The sequence below is a fragment of the Rhinopithecus roxellana genome, chromosome 15 (assembly GCF_007565055.1).
Source record: "Rhinopithecus roxellana isolate Shanxi Qingling chromosome 15, ASM756505v1, whole genome shotgun sequence".
Lineage (NCBI taxonomy): Eukaryota > Metazoa > Chordata > Mammalia > Primates > Cercopithecidae > Rhinopithecus > Rhinopithecus roxellana.
In genome coordinates, this window is record NC_044563.1 from 71114668 (window position 1) to 71137873 (window position 23206).

Sequence of the window (23206 nt, forward strand, 5' to 3'; positions counted from 1 at the left end):
TGCAGAGTATTTTACAGACTTTTTTTTTTTTTGCTGCTTACAGGAAATGTATGAGATTGTAAAATTTTTGTTAGAATAGAAATCATAAAGACTAAATGATTAAGCATTGATATCAGATTTAAAAGTTTTAATCTAGTTCAAAGTTAGATGTCCTTTAAAACATCTCTTTTGCATGTTGGAGAAAAGTGTTATTTGGAACTTTAGTCTTTCTTTTTAGGTTTATTTTAGGCTATAATTGCACAGTTGTATGTGTTTAGGAATAGATTAAAATAGTTAAATTCTAAGGGTACTTTTTTTTGTTTTTTTGGTCTTTGACATTTCTAAACCGCAAGCTCTGCGTTCTAGATGCTATTGACCTAATGGAAAACATTGAAGCGCATTTTGCCTAAGGTAAAATTGACTGCCTGGTATCTTGTATTTTTAAACTCATTCTTCTGAAGTTCTTCTAAAGAAGTCATTTCATTTTCTTTTCCCCTAGCCACTGGGATCCTGCTTTTTAACACTTTTCTTTAGAGCAGGCAGAATCCTTGGATGCTTAGAAATTCTTTTAACAGTATATCCTGGCTGAATATGAAGTATGAAAGCCCTTTCCAATTATATGTAAAGAAGTTACCAAGGAGGATGTTTTAGTTCATTGTGTCTTGGTTATAGAATGAATACAAAATCTGAATAGGGATGCTGTTTTTCTTATTTTAACTGTTGTTCCATGGTGCCCCTGCAGCCAAAATGTGACCAATGGTATTGAAACAAAATTTGTTTTTCGATTTCTTGGATATATTACAACGTGAATTCAGGCTTTGCAGTTTTAAGTGATTCCTTTAGTATTGCTTTTGTCAGTTGTTAACTATTTCTGTTTTGTTTTATATCACTGTGTAATGCAGGCCAAAACAAATGTTTTGGCATTTAATGCTAGCTAATTGGTGTTATTTTGGCGTAGATTCAAATAATTATTAACTGTTTAATGAGATAGTTTAAAAATGGTTTTGATGACTTCTGGTGACCATATTGAGAAGGAAGGAAAGAAAAATAGATGTTCTTAAAGCCAAAAGTTCCTCCTCCTCTGTTGAAATGAAGACTGAGTTGTAATAGCAGGGGAGTGCAGCTCCCAGTACGAGGTGTGAGGCTGTTTATTTTCACTCTGGAGATGTATATACTACAGAAGGAAAACTCTGGCCTTGCTTAACCTAAGCAAGTCATTACTTATCTACGATCTGTCAAGCAATTTGATTAAGGTTGACAGAGCTCATATAATATCAGAACCAGGCCCTCTTAATGATTGAGGATGCTTGTCTGTAAGTTTTTCTTTTTTTTTTAATTTGAAAAGAGAAAAATTGAACAAGAAAGACTACTTGTTCAGATGTCTAATTGCCCAGTAGAAACTGTCTGTAATATTTTTTTTTTTTTTTTGAGACGGAGTCTTGCTCTGTCACCCAGGCTGGAGTGCGGTGGCCGGATCTCAGCTCACTGCAAGCTCCGCCTCCCGGGTTTACGCCATTCTCCTGCCTCAGCCTCCCGAGTAGCTGGGACCACAGGCGCCCGCCACCTCGCCCAGCTAGTTTTTTGTATTTTTAGTAGAAACGGGGTTTCACCGTGTTAGCCAGGATGGTCTCGATCTCCTGACCTCGTGATCCGCCCGTCTCGGCCTCCCAAAGTGCTGGGATTACAGGCTTGAGCCACCGCGCCCGGCCTGTCTGTAATATTTTTATCTATAGTGAACAATATGCATTAATTTGTAGCCTGTTTTTTAGGTTATAATTAAATGGCTTAAAAATAATAATGTTTTCAGGTCTGCAGGTTAACTTGGCTTTTAAAGAATTAGATTGGGCCAGGCGCGGTGGCTCACGCCTGTAATCCCAGCATTTTGGAAGGCCGAGGCGGGTGGATCACCCGAGGTTGGGAGTTCGAGACCAGCCTGACCAACATGGAGAAACCCTGTCTGTACTAAAAATACAAAATTAGCTGGGCGTGGTGGTGCATGCCTGTAATCCCAGCTATTTGGGAAGCTGAGGCAGAAGAATCGCTTGAACCTGGGAGGCATAGGTGGCAGTGAGCCGAGATTGCACCATTGCACTCCAACCTGGGCAACAAGAGCGAAACTCTGTCTCAAAAAGAAAAAAAAATAAAGAAATTGTTGAAATTTTAGAGAACCTGCTTCATATCTTAGTATCTTTTTTAACATGGGTTTCTTTGATGCTATATATTCTTTACGATAGTAGAATTTTTTAACCTCTAGGAAATTTTCCTCTTCATTCTCTAATGAAATTGAATTATTTGGAAGTCTTTGGCTTTAACTTAAGGGATTTTTGACCCTTTGCCTTCTAACTATATTTGGATGATTTAATGATTTGGATGATTGTAATAGCATATCTGGGGCATTGAACGTTGCTGCTGACCTCTTTGCTAGATTGTTCCTTATCTCATTCCCATTACAAACAGATTAATACAATGTGTGATGGGAATGTGCCAAATGTTTTTGGCAACACTGTAAATCATTAGTCTACATACACTGTTGAGTCCAACTGAAGACCATTTCTTTTCTCTTTTTTTTTTTTGAGACAGAGTCTCACTCTGTTGCACAGGCTAGAGTATAGGGGTGCGATCTTGGCTCAGTGCAACCTCCGCCTCCCAGGGCTCAAGCGATTCTCATGCCTCAGCCTCCCAATTAGAGTAGGCGGGACTACAGGTGTGTGCCTCCATGCCTGGCTAATTTTTGTATTTTTAGTAGAGACGAGGTTTCTCCATGTTGGCCAGGCTGGTCTCGAACTTCTGACCTCAAGTGATCCACCTGTCTCAGCCTCCCAAAGTGCTGGGATTGCAGGCAGGAGCCACCACGACAGCTGAGGACCATTTCTTGATTTTTATCATTTATGTCATTCACGTACTACTCTTTGGAAGTAGATATGGGACTGAAAGACATCCACATCCTTATTTTACATAAATTTAGCATGTGGAATTTGTAGATTAATGAAATGATTGATTTTAGAATGAATTTGTGTTACATACATGGTGGGAGCTTTAACCTAGGCATTTTTGGGCAGTGTATTATAGCAGTTTAGACTAGGATAGGTCCTGGAGTCAGAGGCCTGGGGTCAAAGCCAGGCTCCACCATATTCTAGTGATGTGACCCCTCTGTGCCTTGATTTCCCCATCTCTATATGGTGGTCCATGGGGCTATGGGATCATCACATTTAGTCTTTACAGGCAAAGTGAGGACATAATAACTTGGGCTAGTGATTGGCACTTGCTAGGTACTTATTGCACGTGAGCAGTTGCTGTTGCTGTTCCTGTTGTTGTTCTGTTTGAGATGGAGTGCTTTTATTGACAAAATTTGATATTATTGTGATATTGCTTACTTAGAGACTGTCAAATCAAAATAAAATGAGTAGGATTAAAATTTAAGGAGCTCTTGACGTGGGAATAACTACAATTGATTGTATGTGCTTGGGTTGGTGAGGACATGAGCAGTTAGGGGAGTGCTGTAATATGTAATGGTAAAAGTTTGGGTAAATTCTCATATCCTCAAGCAACTGAACACTGTCTTGATTTTCTTGCTTTAAATTTTCAGTTTTGTTACTCTCCCTTTCCCCCTCCATCTCCTCAAGCTTAATGTAAAGTAAACATTCTTCAGTTTAATACCAGGTAAATAACATTGATTTTTATAAGAGATGTACTTCATACCTAGCCTTACTAGGCTAGGTATGAAGCAAGGGATAGCTAAAAGTAAGGGGATAGCTATTGTTGGAATCCTTTGCTAACTTTTCTAGTAGTAGTTTTTCCCCACAAGTATGAGTGTTGTCATTGATGGGAAATCCCAGTACTTCCTAGAATTTTTAAATGTATACTTAAATACTGAGCGTGATTGTTACATCTGTTCTTTCAGGTTTCCTACTTTTCTTTTGGGCTTACATGTGGTTGGAGCAGATAAACACTTAACTGTGATTGGTGGTATTAAAAACCACCAATAAAGTACTATCCTCAAGGTGCCTCACTAAAAGAAATAGAGTAGAAGTGGGGTCGCCAGAGCAGAGATTTGCCTGGAGATTGACCAGTGTGCACACTGTCAGCTCCACCCAGACACTCCTCTGTTTTGTTTCCAGCTGGCCAGGATAAGTACAGTAGAAGTTGACCTCAAGTGGCCATTGAAGGTTGGGATTTAGTAATGGAGGGGGATCCAAAAAACTGGAACCAGAAGGCGTTGTAGAATCGGAAAATGACAAGGGGGCCACTGTCGTCCCTTTTCAGCTGGCTCTTGCCTTTCTGTCTTCAGCAGTGACAGTAACAATGCTTCAGAAAGTAGATGCTTGTCTTAAATATTTTTTAAAAATATGATTTAGATAAGTCTTGAGCATCTCATCCTTTGACCCTACAGATTGGCGTGATTACTGAATTTTTGTCCCTGGTCTATAGGTTTTCAAAGCAGCGCAGTAATTTTTGTAGGAATATTGAACATGAATGCAGGAGAAAACATTGTACCACAGCTCTAGAAATGCCTGGACTTTACCATATCTATGTGGGTCCCCTAAAATAGAGGATAAGTTTATTGCATTGCATGTATAGAGTTTTGTTAGGGTAATGGTCTTCATAGCTAGGGTAGCATTTATAAGATTCTTACAGCTTTTTTGATTCTAGGGAATGGGAATCTTGTATTTGAAATTTCAATTCTTATCCTACCATCCCAACACCATTCTCAGTCCAGATTTGTGAAGATGTGTGATCAAGGAAACAGCTATGTGTTTGGCTAGTTACAACGCCGTTTCAGTGAATATGTCTTAATTGAGATGATAATATCCTGTATTTTGCTAAAAAGTGGCTAGCACTCAACCTTGAATGTGTGACTTTTTTTTTTTTTCCTGACACGGAGTTTCGCTCTTCTTGCCCAGGCTGGAGTGCAGTGGTGTGATCCCGGCTCACTGCAACCTCTGCCTCCCGGGTTTAAGCGATTCTCCTACTTCAGCCTCCCAAGTAGCTGGGATTACAGGGATGCGCCACCACGCCTGGCTAATTTTGTATTTGTAGTAGAGACGGGGTTTCTCCATGTCGGTCAGGCTGGTCTCAAACTCCCAACCTCAGGTGATCTGCCTACCTCGGCCTCCCAAAGTGCTGGGATTACAGGGGTGAGCCACTGCGCCCAGCTCAGTGTGTGACTTTTTTGAAAAAGAAAAATTATTATAAAATCTTAATGTTGATTAAATAATTCTTATTTTTAATCCCATATAATTATGTATAAAATAAACTAAATGGAAACATCTTATAAAACTAAAACAAATTTCCAAAGTAAATACTGGCTCCAAAATCAACACAATCCAAAAATTTAAAATAATCTTTTAAAAAGTTTAGATTGCTATTGTTGAGTTTAATAATTGAGAACTATTTTTGTTTGTTTTATCCTTCCTTTGTTTTTTGATTCTTTTGATATTAAGCATGATTACCATTATTTTCTCTTTTTAACAATTTTCCCACAAATTTAAGGACTTTTAATATTTTAAATTATTAGCCGGGCACGGTGGCTTACGCCTGTAATCCCAGCACTTTGGGAGGCTGAGGCGGTCGGATCACGAGATCAAGAGATCAAGACCATCCTGGCCAACACGGTGAAACCCCATCTCTACTAAAAATACAAAAAAATTAGCTGGACGTGGTGGTGTGCGCCTGTAATCCCAGCTACTCGGGAAACTGAGGCAGGAGAATCGCTTGAACCCTGGAGGCGGAGGTTGCAGTGAGCCGGGATCGCGCCACTTGCACTCCAGCCTGGGCGATGGAGCAAGACTCCGTCTCAAAAAAAAAAAAAAAAATTAAATTATTATAGGTACATAATAGTTGTATGTGTTTATGTAGTACGTGTAACGTTTTGGTGAAGGCGTACAATGTGTAATGATCACATCAGGGTAATTAGGTTTTCTTTGTGTTGGGAACATTTCAATTCCAGTCTTTTAGTTATTTAAAAATACACAATAAATTATTGTTAACTATAGTCACCCTGTTTACTATTGAATGCTGGATTTTATTCATTCTTCTGATTATTTTTGTACCCATTAGCCATCCCCACTGTATCCCTACCTCCCTGCCGCCCTTCTGAGCCTCTGGTAACCATCATTCTATTCTCTGTCCCCCTGAGTTCAATTTTAAAAAGATTTTAGCTCCCACATATGAATGAGAACATGTGAAATTTGTCTTTCTGTGCCGGGCTTGTTTCACTTATCCTAATGTCCTCTGGTGCCATCCGTGTTTTTGCAGATGACAAGATTTCATTCTTTTTATGGCTGAATAGTATTCCATTTTGTGTGTATACCACATTTTCTTTATGCATTCATCCGTTGATGGACACTTAGGTTGATTCCATATTTTGGCAATTGTGAATAGTGCTGCCGTAAACGTGGGGATGCAGATACCCTTTGATATATTATACTGATTTCTTTTCTTTTGGATATATATCCAGCAGTGTCATTGCCAGATCTTACTGTAGTCTGTTAACAGTGAATTTGTTTTTAACAATCCATTATTTTGCAGGGCAGCCAGGTGTAAAAGTACACCCCAATATATAATACCAAAGTATGAAGAAAACCCATTCAATGAAAACTTTTTGTTATGTGTTAATATTTACTTTTTGTTGATGAACCATATTAACATGGGATCTGTGCAATATGTGTGTTCCTACTTTGTGTAAGGTCGTCTCCTGTGTTGTGCTTTTCAAGTTTGGCACACCCATGCTGCCGTGAGCTAAAAGATAAATCTCCCACTTTTCTTTTCACCTGTTTCAAACTTTGTTTGTACAGCGTTCTATAATGTCATGTGACCTTCAGATGTCACCTCTGTGATCCAAAAATGCAAATGCAATTGGGCACTGAAATTTTGGGACCTGTCTTTGGTTAATGTTCCAGACTTTGCTGGATCAAATTATCACCGTAATTTATTTATCGGCAATACATAACCACAATGACCTTTTTTTTCAGTGAATTTCATACCTCCTGAAATCCATCCGCAGATTAGAATAGAGAAAAAGAACTAAAACCTGGCAGGTTTGAGAATCTTCCAGAATGAGACGTGGCCATCGATTCGCACTGAAGTGAGTGGATGTAAGCGCAACTGTGTGTACTCAAGGCCTTTCTTTTATTTAGGAAGCTGTGTATGGAGCAGGAAGGCTTAGGCCTGGGGTTGCTCTGGGTGCAAACCTCACCCCTGTCTTTATTTGCTGTGGTCCCTTGGGGAGGCTATCTGAGTGTTCTTTGTTTTCTCATTTGTCAAGTGGAAATAATACCTATCCTTAAGTTTGTTTGAGGATTGGTAACAGTGTCACTGGTAGAGGGTCGTGACTGCAAGTTGTCCAGGTTCTTGGCATTTTGAACAAAGGATTGGACACAACGCCCAGCAAAGCAAAGAAAGAAGGAAGCAACAAAAGAACGAAATTGGGGATTTATTGCAAACAAAAGCACACTCCACAGTGTGGGAGTGGGCCAAGCAGCGGCTCAAGGGCCCGGATACAGAATCTTCTTGGGTTCAAATATCCCCTAGAAGTTTCCCGTTGGCCACTTCGTGCTCATCTCATGTAAGTTAAGTGGTAGCCCGCAATTGGTCTGATTGGTTGCAGGAAGGAACCAACCAGGGGCCAAAGTGCAGTTACAAAGGTAACACTTATGTGCAAACATCTGATTGGTTGCTTTTCACAAAGTTATACTTCTGTGCAAACGAAGACTCAGCCCGCAATCCATCTGATTTGTTGCTGACAGCCAGTTTCCCACCTACCATGCAGAAAAGGTCAAAGGGAGTAGCCTCTGGTCCTTTTGTTACTTAGGTGTGGAAAGTTAGGGTTTTCCTTTCAGTTTAGCTCTAGGAAGTCTGTGTGAAACAGCCTGAGGTTCCCTGCCTCCAGACCCTATTATCGTGCCTCGATAATATATGTAAAATTGGCCAGGTGAGATGGCTCACGCCTGAAGTCCTAGCACTTTGGGAAGCCAAGGCAGGTGGATTGCCCAAGCTCAGGAGTTCCAGACAAGCCTTGGCAACATGGTGAAACCCAGTCCGTACTAAAATACAAAAAAAGAAGCCGGGCATGGCAGCGTGCGCCTGTAATCCCAGCTACTTAGGAGGCTGAGGCAGGAGAATCGCTTGAACCGGGGAGGTGGAGGTTGCAGTAAACCAAGATTGTGCCATTGCACTCCAGCCTGGGCGGCAGAGAGAGACTCCTGTCTCAAAAATAAATAATAAAATCTTTGAACCGTAAACTTAATAATTAGTAGTTATAAACCTAATAATTGGTAGCTGTTATTCTTTGAATAATCTCATAAAACAGATGTTTAATAAGATGCGTATATATATGTTTTTGCACAAACCAATTATTGTCTGCTTTGTGGAAGCAAGAGGCGGGGGTGGATTAGATTATCAGAATTATTTGGCAAGATTTTTCATACTGCATGTGTCCCACCTTCTTGTCACAGGTGACCCACAATTACCCCTGGGAATGTGGCATAGCTCTGCTGTGCTGAGGCAGAAAAATGAATGCTATCGACTCAAAACAGTTCAGTCTTTCTCAGGTAGCTCTGATTTAAATACTTGTACAATATTTTAAAATCCTAATTTTATAATTGCTTATGAAGATGAATTTATGTAAATAAATCAGCAAATTGGCTGGGTGCGGTGGCTCACACCTGTAATCCCAGCACTTTGGGAGGCCTAGGCAGGCGGATCACCTAAGGTCGGGAGTTTGAGACCAGCCTGACCAACATGGAGAAACACCGTTTCTACTAAAAATACAAAATTAGCTGGGCGTAGTGGCTCATGCCTGTAATTCCAGCTACTTGGGAGACTGAAGCAGGAGAATTGCTTGAACCTGGGAGGTGGAAGTTACGGTGAGCTGGGATCACGCCATTCCACTCCAGCCTAGGGAACAAGAATGAAACTCCGTCTCAAAAAAAAAAAAAAAAAAAAAAAATCAGCAAATTGGTATTGCCTAATATTGACAGGGAACAACTCGCATGCGAACTGGATTAACCTCACAGGTATGTGCGGGTTAAATTAGCATTGTGGCAGATTGTTTAAAAAGCGTATTTGATTTTCCTTAGATGTTTACCAAATTTAAGGCTTAAAAAGTGTTGGCGAGAGGTGGGATCGATTGACCTGATGGTTTTAAGAAGATTTATGAAACTGTTTGTGGTTTGACCTAGTTCATCTGTCCAATACTGTTAAAATCTGCTTAAAATGTATCTTAAGAAGTTACCCTGTTTAGTGCTAGCGTTATGTGGTAGAATTTTGTTTTAACATGGTTTGCTATTACATGATTTTTACTATACAGAAGTTCATATGTTGCAGGAAGCCTATGTACAATAAAAACCGGATAGTTTAGCCAGTAATGCCTGGGTGTGTCAAAAGTGTGTGAAGAGAGTCTGTTGTGTTTGTTTTGACTACAGATCCTTAGAGCCTCCTAAATGTAGAGATTTCCATTTACCCACAGTTGGTCATATGCCTTTTAGAGCTTTTAAGATCATAATAAATGTTTTGCAGCCCACCAAGTCATTTCTATTTGTGAACAAAATAATAGTGCCTTTGGTGTTGTTTGTGGTCTTTTTCTCTTATGTTTAAAGGGACCCTTTTGTTAAACTCTTTTAATTTTTGCCTTTTTTGGGGGGGGGGGTACCAAATTTCTTTATTTGAAGGAATGGTACAAATCAAAGAACTTAAGTGGATGTTTTGGTACAACTTATAGAAAAGGTAAAGGAAACCCCAACATGCATGCACTGCCTTGGTGGCCAGGGAAGTCACCCCATGGCTATGGGGAAATTAGCCTGAGGCTTAGCTTTCATCATCACCGTCTCCCAGGGTGTGCTTGTCAAAGAGATACTCTGCCAAGCCAGATTCGGGTGCTCCCATCTTGCGCAAGTTGGTCACGTGGTCACCCAATTCTTTGATGGCTTTCACCTGCTCATTCAGGTAATGTGTCTCAATGAAGTCACACAAATGGGGGTCATTTTTGTCAGTGGCCAGTTTGTGCAGTTCCAGTAGTGACTGAGTCACATTTTTTTCCAAATGTAAAAGCACACTCCATCACATTCAGCCCGCTCTCCCAGTCGTCATAATCTGGTTTCTTAATATCCTGAAGGAAGATTCGGCCACCTCGTTGGTTCTGCAGCTTCATCAGTTTCTCGGCATGTTCCCTTTCCTCATGAGATTGGTGAAGAAAGTATTTGGCAAAGTTCTTCAAAGCCACATCATCGCGGTCAAAGTAGTAAGACATGGACAGGTAAACGTAGGAAGCGTAGAGCTCCAGGTTGATCTGGCGGTTGATGGCGGCCTCTGAGTCCTGGTGGTAGTTCTGGCGCACCTGCGAGGTGGACGCGGTCGTCGTGGCGGAGGCTAAGGACAGGCAGCGGCGGCGGGGGCCTTGGGGCGGTCCGAGGACGCGGTGAAGAGGTGGCGGAGGGCTGGCTATGGGCGGCCGGCCGGGACGGGGGACGAGCGCCGGGTTCCGTCCAAGCACTGTTGAAGCAGGAAACCCCGACGACTCTGGGCGAAGAACGTCTGCCTTTTTTTTTTTTTTTTGACGGAGTCTCACCCTGTTGCCCAGGCTGGAGTGCAGTGGCGCGATCTTGGCCCACTGCAACCTCCTCTGCCTCCCAGGTTCAAGCGATTCTCCTGCCTCAGCCTCCTGAGTAGCTGGGATTACAGGCATGCACCACCACGCCTGGCTAATTTTTGTATTTTTGTTGGAGATAGGTTTTCACCATGTTGGTCAGGTTGATTTTGAACTCCTGACTTCGTGATCTGCTTGCCTCGGCCTCCTAAAGTGCTGGGATTACAGGCGTGAGCCACCGCGCCCAGCCTGCCCATGTTTTTACTGTAGCGCTGCACCATGCTCTTGGTTAGTCGCCTTGACTTTAGTACCTGTTTTAAATTATATATCCTATAATCACTTTTTAAAAATTGTTGTAGTAAAACACAAGTCAGCGTGGTTAAGTAACTTCATAATTCCCAGAAAACATTGTTGGGTTTCTCACAGTGGAAGTTCTTTCATTTATCACAACTTACTAAGCACTCATTTTGTGCAAGGTGCTTCCCAGGTGGTGTCTGTACGGTGATGAGCAAAATAGACAAGGTCTGTTTTCTCATGGAACTGACAAACTAGTGGTTAATCTAGTTCCTCTAGAAATGTTTTAGACAATTATATTTTAGAGCAATTTTAGATTCACACCAAAACTGAGTGGAAGGTACAAGGATTTCCCATATACCCCCAGGCCTCTGTTCCCAAAGATGTTTTTTTGCATTTATGTGACCTGTGAATAAACTAGTCTCACTCTTTTACTTATTTATTTATTTTTGAGTATAGTGAGTCAGGTAGGATCATCCGCTCTGTCCCTTCATGACTCTTCCTTGTCTATGCTTTTTACACACAGGAAATCAGATTACAATGAAAATGAAGGCCATGAGTGTGGAAGGAAAACAGTTTTAAAACGTGACATTGGAGAGCAGTGTGCTGAGAGAGCGAGGGGGCGATGGGGGTTTTGAGTGGAATGTGGGGCTGCTTATGATGAGTGTCCTGCCTCTGAGACGTCAGCTTCCCAGCAAGGTCTAAGAGTTCGGCTTATTTTGGAGGGGAAGCTTAATCGTGAAGACAGGGATGGGACTCTGGGACACACTGGGTCTTTTTGAGTGGCAGAAACCTGTCACTGCCGAGAAGAGTGATAATGCTGCTTTAGGGCGACTGTCGGCTGACACTGAGGATGAAGAGCTGCGGAGTACCTGTGCATACAGATGACTCAGCCTGTTTCAGAGCCAAATGTGTGGTGCTGAGCAGTTGTAGCATAATCCTACTGATTTAAGACAGTGAAAACGTTAAGTCTCTAGATTAGTTGTTTTTTGACCCTGATCTTTGAACCAGCGTGATCTCTAATAAAGATTTTATATTCGTCTGGAGTAAAATGAGAAACAGCTAACCAAAAGTCATAAGCTGCATTTATACTGAAATTACTCCTTGCTTACTACTTTGTGTTCTAATGAAATACCAACAGTAGATGGCAGTTGCTAATTTTTAAAAAATGTTTTCAGGGCAGATTTTGGAAAGCTTACATAGGACATACAGGTATTTTGTTTGTAAATTTTCTGTTTATTGAAATCCCAAAGTTTGGGAACCATTGCTGTGATTTCCATTGAGTACAATGACCTACATACAGTTATCTATCTTGGGAAATGGCTTCTGTGCTGTTTCTCATGCTAGATGCTTCTCCATCTGTAAGATTTATGCCCAAGTTTTTATGATGCCTCAATATCAAGTAGGGTTCTCTCTCTCCAGCCATAGACTTAAGGTGACTATTTATTCTTCTCCAACAGAAGTGGAAATAGTTCACTTCGTTTTAGGGGCACATTCATTGTTCCATGTGCTGAGGTTAGGAGGCAAGTACCTAAAAGCCTCTGTCTATATAAAAACTGCTTTGTAGATGTTTTATTAGTACTACTATTGGTTCTTTTAATTAGTAGTATGTTTTATTTGCACCCTGAGGCTGTTCAAGCACAGAAGGTAATTTAAATCAACAAAATCATTTCTTCTGTTTTGAAATACTTACATTTGCCATCTGATCCTTTACTCCTGAGGTACTTACTTAGGTTGGCAGGGAAACTGGGAAGAGAAAAAGATGATTATGTGGAGTTATGAAACATCTTAAAACGTAAGTTCTTGGAACAGTTTGTAACTAAATAGTTTTCAAATTGGAAATGCTCTTTTGTTCATAACCAGAGATTCTTTTTTTTTTTTTTTTTTTTTGAGACGGAGTTTCATTCTTGTTGCCTGGCTGGAGTGCAGTGGGACAGTCTCGGCTCACTGCAATCTCTGCCTCCTGGGTTCAAGCGATTCTCCTGCCTCAGCCTCCTGAGTAGCTGGGATTACAGGCGCCTGTCACCACGCCCAGCTAATTTTTGTATTTTTAGTAAACACAGGTTTTCACCATGTTGGCCAGGCTGGTCTCGAACTCCTGACCTCAAGTGATCCTCCTGCCTTGGCCTCCCAAAGTGCTGGGATTGCAGGCGTGAGCCACCATGTCCAGCCCGAGATTCTTTTTTTGAGATAAATACTGAGTCTTCATGAGAAGACCTATCTCTTTTACTGTATACATGTTTCTGACAGTCTTTCCAGAATTCTGTGGATACTTTACTGATTGTTTGATAGTGGCTGTGACATTCACAAAGTAAAGTTGGCTAAGGAAGTTTTTCCAAATTCTTTACCCAAATATAAAGTGAAAGGCCCACCTCTCCAGGTTCTTAGAATGAAACTGTGAACTTCATGTTTTCTACTGTTTTTTTTTTTTATTTTCAACTTAGCTTTTTGTTTTTTTGAGTGACCATGAACACTCTTTTTTGCTTGCAAACTGAAGTGATGAACTTAAATATTTAGAGCTGAAATTTTGTTGATTTTGGATATCTTTGCAGTTTTTCCCCCCTTTCCTCTTAGTGCAGTCATTTTTGGAGCCTGCCATAGATGAGGCAAAACTATAGTGTAAGATAAACTTTTAAGTGTTTGTATTTTTTTCATTTACACACAGCAGTTGTAAATATTGTCATAGAATTCTAAAGCTGGTAAAAAGTGTGGAGTTTTTTTCCCTTTGCAGACAGGACCTAAGCCATACTAAGTTAGTAAGTGTTCTGCCTAACATTCTCTAGGAAAAGGAGATGAATCCATTTAGACCACCAACTAATAATTTTGTTTTCAATATATTGTTTTGAAAAATTAGGGATCCTGTCATGTTTTGAAACTTTTTTATACCAAAAAAATTTTAAATTCAATTGCTTATGAATTGCTATACAAGAGTTAAAGATGTCAGAGATAGAGTGTTTTAAGAAATGAGGTCAAGGTCTCTGTTGTTTTATTCTACTTTATCCCCCCACCCATATTTTTTCCCTAACTACCTTGACTATAGGAACTCAGTATGTTTTTGCTGTATAAATGAATGAAAAACTGCTCTTTGCAGTTTCAGGTTGTAGATTCCCACCCCACTCATAGTCTGTCCTTAGGAAATGGGTCGGATGGGCTGGGTGCAGTGGGTCACACCTGTAATCCTAGCACTTTGGGAGGCTAAGGCGGGCAGATCACTTGAGATCAGAAGTTCAAGACCAGCCTGGCCAAGATGGTGAAACCCATCTCTACTAAAAATACAAAAATTAGCCAAGTGTGGTGGTGCACGCCTGTGGTCCCAGCTACTCGGGAGGCTGAGGTGGGAGGATCGCCTGAGCCCAGGGAGGTCAAGACTGCAGGTAGCCATAATTGTGTCACTGCACTCCAGCCTGGGCAACAGAGAGAGACTCCATCTTCCAAAAAAAAAAAAAAAAGAAAAGAAAGAAAATGGGTTGAATGAAGAGATTTTAAAAAATTAAGGATCCATCCCCCAGCATTCTTATAATCCTCAGACCCAAATTAGTTTACATGATATTACATAAAGAATAAAGTTGTAGGCTGGTTGTGGTGGCTCACATGCCTGTAATCCCAGCACTTTGGGAGGCTAAGGCAGGCAGATCGATTGAGGCCAGGACTTTGAGACCAGCTTGGGCAACATGTGAGACCCTGTCTCTACAAAAAGTAGAAGAATTAGCCAGGCATGATTGCTTGTGCCTGTGGTCCCAGCCACTTGGGAGGTTGAGGTGAGAGGATCACTTGAGCCCGGGAGGCAGAGGTTGCAGTGAGCCATGATTGCACCACTGCACTCCAGTCTGGGCAGCAGAGCGAGACCCTGTCTCAAAAAAATGTGAGTAAAGTTGTACGTTTTAAGAAAACTCACTGAAAACAAAAGAAACCCTCATGTTGTGCACAGAAGTCGACAATGACAAGTCCTTCAAAGAAGAGTGAGGCCTACAAGGGTATATACAGGTAGAAGTATATTCTGTAAACATAAGGTCTGTTATTGTGTAACTATGAAATATGAGTATAGTATAATACAGAAGCTTTAAGAACTATGCCAAGACTTACACATGAGAATTGTTTCTTTAAAGAAGTCAGTCACCTTGGGAAACTGCATATTTAATCTCGTGCCGCTGTTATTGTGCCAAAAAAATTGGAATTCTTTTGGAATTACCTTTATTGGTTGTGGTACATTAAAGAAAGAAAGTGTTTGATGTTCTTGATTTTTTGGAAATAGTCATTAATGAATAAATTGGGTCATAATGTTGGAGTTAAGACTATATGTGTTTAAAAATCAGATGTAATCATAATGAGAATGATATTCATGCCTGCTTTATACACTGATACTGAAAATAATTAGGGAATAACGAACTTCATTGGAAGTTCACAGATTGACAAAGTTTGATGAATATGGCTTGCAATGAATAATGAATAATAAATAATTAATAACGTTTTGCACAGAGAAGCATCATTGGAATAAGTTTTTCTGTGTTCCAGGTTGGTTCTATCTGCGGCTGTGTTTTTTGGTAGTGTGTATACGTGTGTTTATTGATGTGTGTGTGTACCTTTTCTGTATCAGTGTCTGTGAGTTTTCTTTGACCATCCTGCCAGTGTTATGTTACAATCCAGCCGCTGCTTCTTTATGCATATATGGCCTAGCAGAGTTGTTCCAACAAACTTTGCTTTATTTTTGATAGTCAGGCTGGACCTGATGCCAAAGGCCACTTCTCGGGCTTTTCTGATTGGATTAAAACTTCATGCTGCGTCGTGTTATGTTTACAAAGATATTGTGATCCTAATTGATTTGTTTTTCTATTTTCTAGTTCATCAGAGCATTGTATCCTGATGGTTACTTTGGTTTTAACTGTCTGGCACTGATTTAAAGTTTTCGAGGGTGCAAGTTTTCCTGGCATAGGCCAATGTCTGTTTTTACTTAATTTTGGACTTATCAGTCAATTGGTGCCAATTACGTACTAACTACATAGTAATCTGTGATTGACTTGTACGTCAGCTTATGAATGTGCTTGAAGAACCCCTTTATCAATGCGCAGCCCCTTTATCAATGACAGCTTTGATGAAGCTGTGTCTGACCTAATTCCCACTACCAGTTTGAACCAAGCAGGGGCTTATAAGAAATCTAGATTTCTTCCATTATTGTATGTGGCCAAGTTTAAAGATGGAATAAGGTACTTGGAAACTAATATTAGTATGTTCTAGGTCTCTAGGAAACTCATAACCTGACAGTCAGATAATGTAAAAGTCATTGTGACAGAGACCCAGTGTTCAGCCAGCATTGATTCAAGTTTCTTTGCAGCAAAGATCCTTTTCCAAGATTTCCGTTTTTTTCTTATCTGCCTTTTCAATGCTTGACTGTGTATATTTGAATAATGTACTTCATGGAAATGAGTTTCTCCTTGAGGATTTTTTCCTTGTTATTAAAATGGAATGTAAGCCAAACCCCATGAGGGTGAGTCTTTTGTAACTGCATGGGAAACTCTTGTACTTAGGTTAGCCCAGTGCATAAGTCAGTCAGGTTTAAGCAAAGCGCTGGACCTGTTAACAACTCTATTAGTTATATTGCCTAACACCCATATGGAGCTCTTTTTCAAATGTTTCCATATTCCTCCTCCTCATCCTCCGTCAGAAGTTAGTCAAATGTGTGTCTGCATCTTTGCAATAGCTAGTTCTTAGCAAACTTAGCTTTTAGCATTTGTTTTGTGGTTACCATAACAGTTATTTTTTCCCATGAAGCCAATTCCAGTGACAAACTTGAAAATCTACCAAGTGCTGGATTTGTGGCAAGTGCTGACTCCATGGGACTTGCAAAATAATCCCCTTGAAATCTTCTGTATTTTGTCTTTTTAATAATCTCTCTCACAGTGCTTTTTAGAATTTCTCCATTTGTATGCAGCTAGGCTTTTAAATATTTATAATGCTCCTGTACAAGCCACTGTGGATGCCAGGATTATCTTCACAATTCTTGGCTTCCTGTGCTCTAGTGGCAGGAAGAAATAGTCTCTTAGAAAGAGAGTGGAACAGGAACACTTGACTTTTTTTAAAAAACACACAAATATTGTGAATAGAACCTAACTGAGCTCTTGTCCCCTCTCCTTCGGTGTAATTGGGACCACATTGGCTCCTGTTGCAGCTGGCAGCCCCTCACTGTTGCCTTTTTCTGCGTGTGACCCTTGATCTCAGTGACCTTTCCTGGGGTTCGTCCTGGGCCCTTTTCATTGTGTTGGAGCTGAAGTGGCTCATGTGGAGTTGATTATTTCTTTGCTCATTTGGCCTTTTTGGTGCCATAACTCCAAGTCACTTCCATTTCTTCCTCTGCTTCTGGCAGTCCACAGTGAAAGGAAATGCTTTTGCAGGCAGCAGGAATGTTTGTATGCTTGGCTGACTCGATTGAAACTTGGGAGAAGTGGGGGAAGGGTTGTGAAGTCTGTAGGTGTGAACCTTTTTTTTTAAGTTGATCTGAATGATTGCACGATCATTAATAAGTGCTTATAAAGTGAGTGCTATGGAAAGCTGCGTTTCAAACCCAGGGGGCTTCGTTCTGGCAGGAAGAGAGCGCTCCCAGTGATTGACAGTGGACCTTGGTGTCTGAGACCCTGCAGCTTTCCTTTGATGAGATTTATATATTCCTCCTATGGACTGGGAGCTATGTGGCAGGTCAGAAGATACATCAGTGTTAATTGCACATGACTGCTTTAAGAAATTCTTTAGTTTCTAAAGAAACCCCCATAAGCCCCAGAGAGTAGCATGCTATTAGATAGTATGTGTGTTGCGACTAGACTTGTAGCACTGTTTGCCTCTCCTTTCCTCCTGTGGAATCATGGAAGATGTATGCCAGCTGTTACTCTCATTTTGGGAGACCCCCTGTGGACAGCATGAAGACTGTCCCGAATCAAAGCATGAAGGAGTCAACGGTTAAGGAATATGTCTGATTACCCTACACTGTAGTACCTTGGAAAGGTATAGCAGTGTGAAATGTGAAATTAAATCACATTAAGAAACTCATTTTTGAAGTCTGAGTGTTTGACTCCATCCCTGGAATATCATTTCTGTCGTTTCCTTTTTTGTTTTAAAATTTTTTCATTAGTAGTATTGATAGTGTGGTTGATTTTGAATGAGGAGTTCCTACCCCTTCAAGCATGGTAGTTTTGGGATTCAGTCTGAGCCATAGTTCCGTGTGTCTGCTGCTGCCTGCCAGAGTGTCATCTGCGACCCAAATCTCTCTTAAGAGCTTCAGGCTTCTTTCTGCTTGCCTGCCCGACCTTCCTGAGAACCCCACTTACGTCCAGCTCATCTCGTTATCTCCACACCTTCAGATGCTCTCCATTCCTTCCACCACCTCAAACAGCGGCAGCAGACCACAGAAGACCCTGCTGCTCCTTACACATTTCCCATCTCAGTAAATGCACATCATCCACTCACTCACTTGTCTAAGTCGGAATTCTAGACAGCAGCCTCGATTCCTTATTTATAGTCACAGCAGTGGGGAAGCAGAGCAGTGGGTAGGTGAATGGATTCCAAAGATGTCCTAGGTCCTAGTGGTCTATTCTTTTCCAGTCCAACTCATTCATTATCCAAGTCCTGTTGATCACAGGACCTCACTCTGTCACCCAGGCTGGAGTACAGTGGTGCGATCATAGCTCGTTGCAGTCTCAACCTCCTGAGCTCAAGGGATCCTCCCACCTCATCCTCCCTAGTAGCCGAGCCTGCAGGTGTGCACCACTACGCCTGGATACTTTTTGTATTTTTGGTGGAGATGGGATCTCCATATGTTGCCCAGCCTGGTCTTGGAATTTCTGTGCTCAAGTGATCTACCCACCTTGGCCTCCCAAAGTGCTGGGATTATAGGTGTATGCCACAGCTCCTGGCCTTTTACATCTTTTAAATATGACCGTGTCTTAAAAAGTTTTGAAAAACCTTTCAAATTTATTCCGTGATATTTCTCCAGTACAGGTCCCCATGTCTTTCACGATAGCCTTCTAACTTCTCTTATCCTCAGCCATTTTCCACATTGCAGTGTCAGTGATTTTTCCTGCTTAAAAGGCTTTAACACCCTCCTCTCAGAATAAAAGCCAAACACTTTAACATGATTTATATTGTTCTTTACACTCTTGTTTCTGCCCACGTATGTTGCTTTCCTCTCACTGTGTCTTATCCTTCTCTTCTTACTGTGTTCTCCAGCCCAGACCTCCTTACTCTGATTCTGCAAACACACGTTCTTTCTGCTTGGAATACTTCCTTCCTTCTCTTCCTCTACTCCATCCCCCAAACGTATCCATCTGATTTCACCTAGTCATTGTTTGCTCTGAGAGGTCTTCGCCTCTCCAAGTCCAAATCTAGGTTAAGTGAGCCTTCTCTTTTTCCTGGAGCACCTACCTGTATTTGCTTTATTCTGTTGCTCACCTGTCTCTTTCTCATGTAACTGCTTTAATCTCTGAAAACCTTTATTTCCTACAAATCCTGCCTTTTAGTGTAAAACATGTCCATTGCTTTTCATGGAAAGAGTCATGATATGTTCTTTCCCAATCCAAGATAGCCAGATTTCACAGACAGAAAAACATATCAATGGAGCAGTGAAAGCACATTTGTAGAGATGGTAAAAGATACTTTAACAGTAAATAAATCCAGTTTATTCTTAAATAAAATGCACTGAGTTTATTATGCTTGTCAAAGAAGGAAGAGAAGCCTTGAGGCTGGTGAAAGAGGAATGGTGAGGAATTCCTTCACAGGTGGTGTAGAGTCAGGAAATGGATTTTTGGACACTGGAAGTCTTCTTAAGGCTCGTAGTTACCTCGCATTCATACTGCACTTAGAAAATAAAAGCACCTAAAATCACTTTATGGCAAAACAAAAGCTCAACACGAGAGTGTTTCACAACTCGCGGAAATGGTGCACACACACTGCAGACAGAAGATTACTAGAATCTCACTAATTAGTGGAATCTCACAGAAGATCAGTAGAATGCCCACTGTCCTCCCCCTCAGTTGGCATCTGAACACAAAGCACAACGTTTGGGGTCATCCAAACATAGCATGCAATTCACATTTTTCTACATGACGTGGTGTAAAGTCTAAAAACTGTGATATTATGTAAATCGGTGTGTGCAGCTTTGCCTGAAGCTATAATATCAGAGTATCACTTTTTAGAGTGTTTTTCTTTAGTTTCTGATTGAAAAAGTTGTTGTACTGAATAAAACGAAGCTGTGTGTTTTAAAAAGTGGAATAACTTTCTAAGAGCCATTATAGCAAAAAGTTGCTATCTGCGCCATTCCTATGTTAGACGAGTCTGTATTTTAATTGCTTCCTTACTTGTCACCTTTCCTCACCTGATTGTAAGCCTCATGCGGGCAGACACTATGTCTCTTTTATTCATGGCTGAGTTTCCAGGATAGCTCAGTGCCTGATATATAGTAAGCATACACCAAGTATTTACTGAATAAAAGATGAATTCCTCTATTTTGAACTCTTTCAATACTTTTTACTCTCTTATTGCATTTAAGACTTTTTTCTTTTTTCTGGAGATAATTATGTTCATGCCCTTGTTTCTCAGTTGAGCAGTCTCCTTTAGTTTGGTGCACCTTTGTACCCCTTATAGGTTCTTGCCAAAAGTAGATGTTCTGTGTATTAAATGGATTGATTGAATGAATACTTACTTGAAAAGTAGAGTTATTTGAGAAGTTTCTGTAGGAAATGATGTTAACTTCTTAGTTAAATATTCAGAATGAAGAAAACTGACAGGAGATTTAAAGTTGCCTGTGGTTAAGGTCAAGGTAGCCCAATGGGTTAAAAAAAAGTATATACTATATTTGACTTCCATAATTGAACATTGGACTGCACTAATCTTGATAGTACTTTATCAAGAATTTTTAAGTAGACAGGTTTTTGCTTTTCCTTGTAGTTTTCAAAATAAGTTTTTCTTAGTTGATCAATAGCGTATTTTGAGATAGATTGTTTGAAAATAGAGATCAATCATTGTTTTTAAAAAAGGAAATTACCATGTTTCATACAGAATAAGATTCTTTTTAAAAAACAGAATCTAACTTAAATAATTTCCTATTTTGAGGAACTATACTGATCTCAAAGCCAAGTTTTTGCTCACAAATTAATCACAGTTATTTCCTAAGCTTGAAAGAAAACTACAAGAAAGTTTGGAATAGGAGGCTAGGAAGAGGAATGATTCAGAAAGACAGCCTTGATCATCCTTATGAAAGCAAAGGCGTTGCTTCAAAAACAAAGTAATCAAATCTAGAAATTCAGGAAAGACTTTTCCCAAAGGGTTATTCTGGCAGCGTGTTGAAAAGGGGTTATAAAAGCAATAAGTTCACAACCTGAACAATAAGTTAAGTAAACGTTAGGAAAGTATTTCCTTTCTTATTCTAGGATGAGGTATACCTTTAGCTTCCCTCTGCCCACAGAAATGCTCTAAGCTTGGAATGGCATATAATGTAGAGCTTATAGGACAGATTGCCTTCTATGTGGATGTGGGAGAAAGGCTTAAAGAAAGCCCTGTGACTTAGGAAACACCAGCTGTTGCTTAGTGACATTTGGACTTTGGGAGCAGTACTTGTGCCACACAAGACTGGGGAGCCTCCAGAGATTTTTACAGCATTGAGGAACAAGTTGTCCTGCTTTGTAGATGGGTTATTGGTTTTACTACACTTAGCTGCATTTTGTGTGTTTGTGTGTGTACATGTTCTACAATCTTTTTCTGGAGAGACTGTACTGCCAGGCGCTTTCCTGAGAGCAAAATGACCACTAAGCATCTTCTCAGACAAATCACCCACTCAGCATGTCAGTGAAAATAATGCAGTTATGTCGGCCACTAGCTTTACATGAAGATGGGAAGGAGATGGAAGAACTTTCTCGTGGTTGTGCTAATTCCGTTTGAGACCACTGGGTTCGATGAGCCTACCACTTCTGTTTTTCACATAAGGAATCAAACTCAAATTCTGATCTCTTTACTGATTTTATTACCTCTAGTAGATTAGGGAGGGGTACATATATATACACACATATATACGTATATATGTGTGTATATATATGTGTGTATATACATGTGTGTACATATGTACATATATATGTACATTTAAATATATATACATACACATAGATCTATATTAAATGGACAAGAAAAGCAGTAGGAAAGGGAGAATACGGTTTTGAAATGAATGGCAATTTACTGTTTTGAATGTCAGCAAATATTCCCTTAAGGTGTCAGCAGTTTTTGCATATAAATTTATTTTGAGAAATACGTTTAATGAGTTAAAACCACACAGTGTAACAACAGTAACTCCTTATTCTACTATATAATAGATTATGGGTAAAAAGCAGAGGTTTTGTGTCCACATTGTTTTTTCGTCATTGGAAGTTCACGGATTGACAAAGTTTGATGAATATGGCCTGCAATGTCCATGCCTTACATTCTTTTTCCAGTTACTTTTATGTAACTGTAGAATACTGTTTTAAAGAATCCCTAAAAGAGAGTGAAAGTTGCTTTATGCCTTAGCAAGTATTTTAGTTCATTACTCAAAGTCATGATTTACATCCATACTTTGCTTACCACAGTGTGAGGATCTAAACCATTTGGGGAGTTACCTTCATGTGCCGATTTTGGTTGTGAGGGATGGGGTTGGCTATTGGGGGCCTCTTTTTGGAACACAGCTTGACAATCTGTATTAAGAGTCTTGAAAATGTTTGTACTCCCTGATCCAATATAATTCTACTCCTAAAAATGTCCTAAGGGCATAATGAGAAGAGTGGTTTAAGATTTATGGACAAAATGTTCATAGCAGTATTATCTAGAATAGCAAAAAAGTAACACACACACACATATATATATACACACACACACCCCCATATATAAAAATGTAGCCTAACTATCCAAAAGAGAATGGTTAAGTAGACTAAAATACAAGACATCCATGCAGTAAATTCTCTGCAGCTGTTAAATGGTTTCTTTATGAAGAGTTTTAATAAGGGCCAGGGGCAGTGGCTCATGCCTGTAATCCTAACAGTTTGGGAGGCTGAGGTGGGCGGATTACTTGAGGCCAGGAGTTCGAGACCAACCTGGCCAACATGACGAAACCCCATCTCTACTAAAAATACAAAAATTAACCGGGCGTGGTGGCACACGCCTATAATCCCAGCTACTCTGGAGGCTGAAACAGAGAGTCACTTGAACCTGGGAGGTGGAGGCTGCAGCGAGCCGAGATCACACCACTGCCCTGCAGCCTGGGCAACAGCAAGATTCCATCTCAAAAAAAAAAAAAAAGAATTTTAATAAGGAAAAATGATCATTAAATAATAAATTAAAGCATTTAAA

General features: G+C 40.3%; 1 protein-coding gene and 1 pseudogene across 2 annotated transcripts in view; one reads left to right on the top strand and one right to left on the bottom strand.

Annotated features, from left to right (window-relative positions):
• Positions 1–23206, top strand: part of CDON (cell adhesion associated, oncogene regulated) — a 102288-nt gene that overhangs the window by 12943 nt on the left and 66139 nt on the right. Inside the window, 2 exon segments of the mRNA XM_030918424.1 lie at positions 6951–7063; positions 8433–8528. The gene's annotated coding sequence lies outside the window, so the exon portion shown is untranslated.
• Positions 9623–22485, bottom strand: LOC104653975 (annotated as a pseudogene). The gene is made up of 2 exons (XR_746753.2): positions 22480–22485; positions 9623–10513 (listed from the first exon to the last, which is right to left on the bottom strand). The product of XR_746753.2 is annotated as a ferritin heavy chain pseudogene (transcript).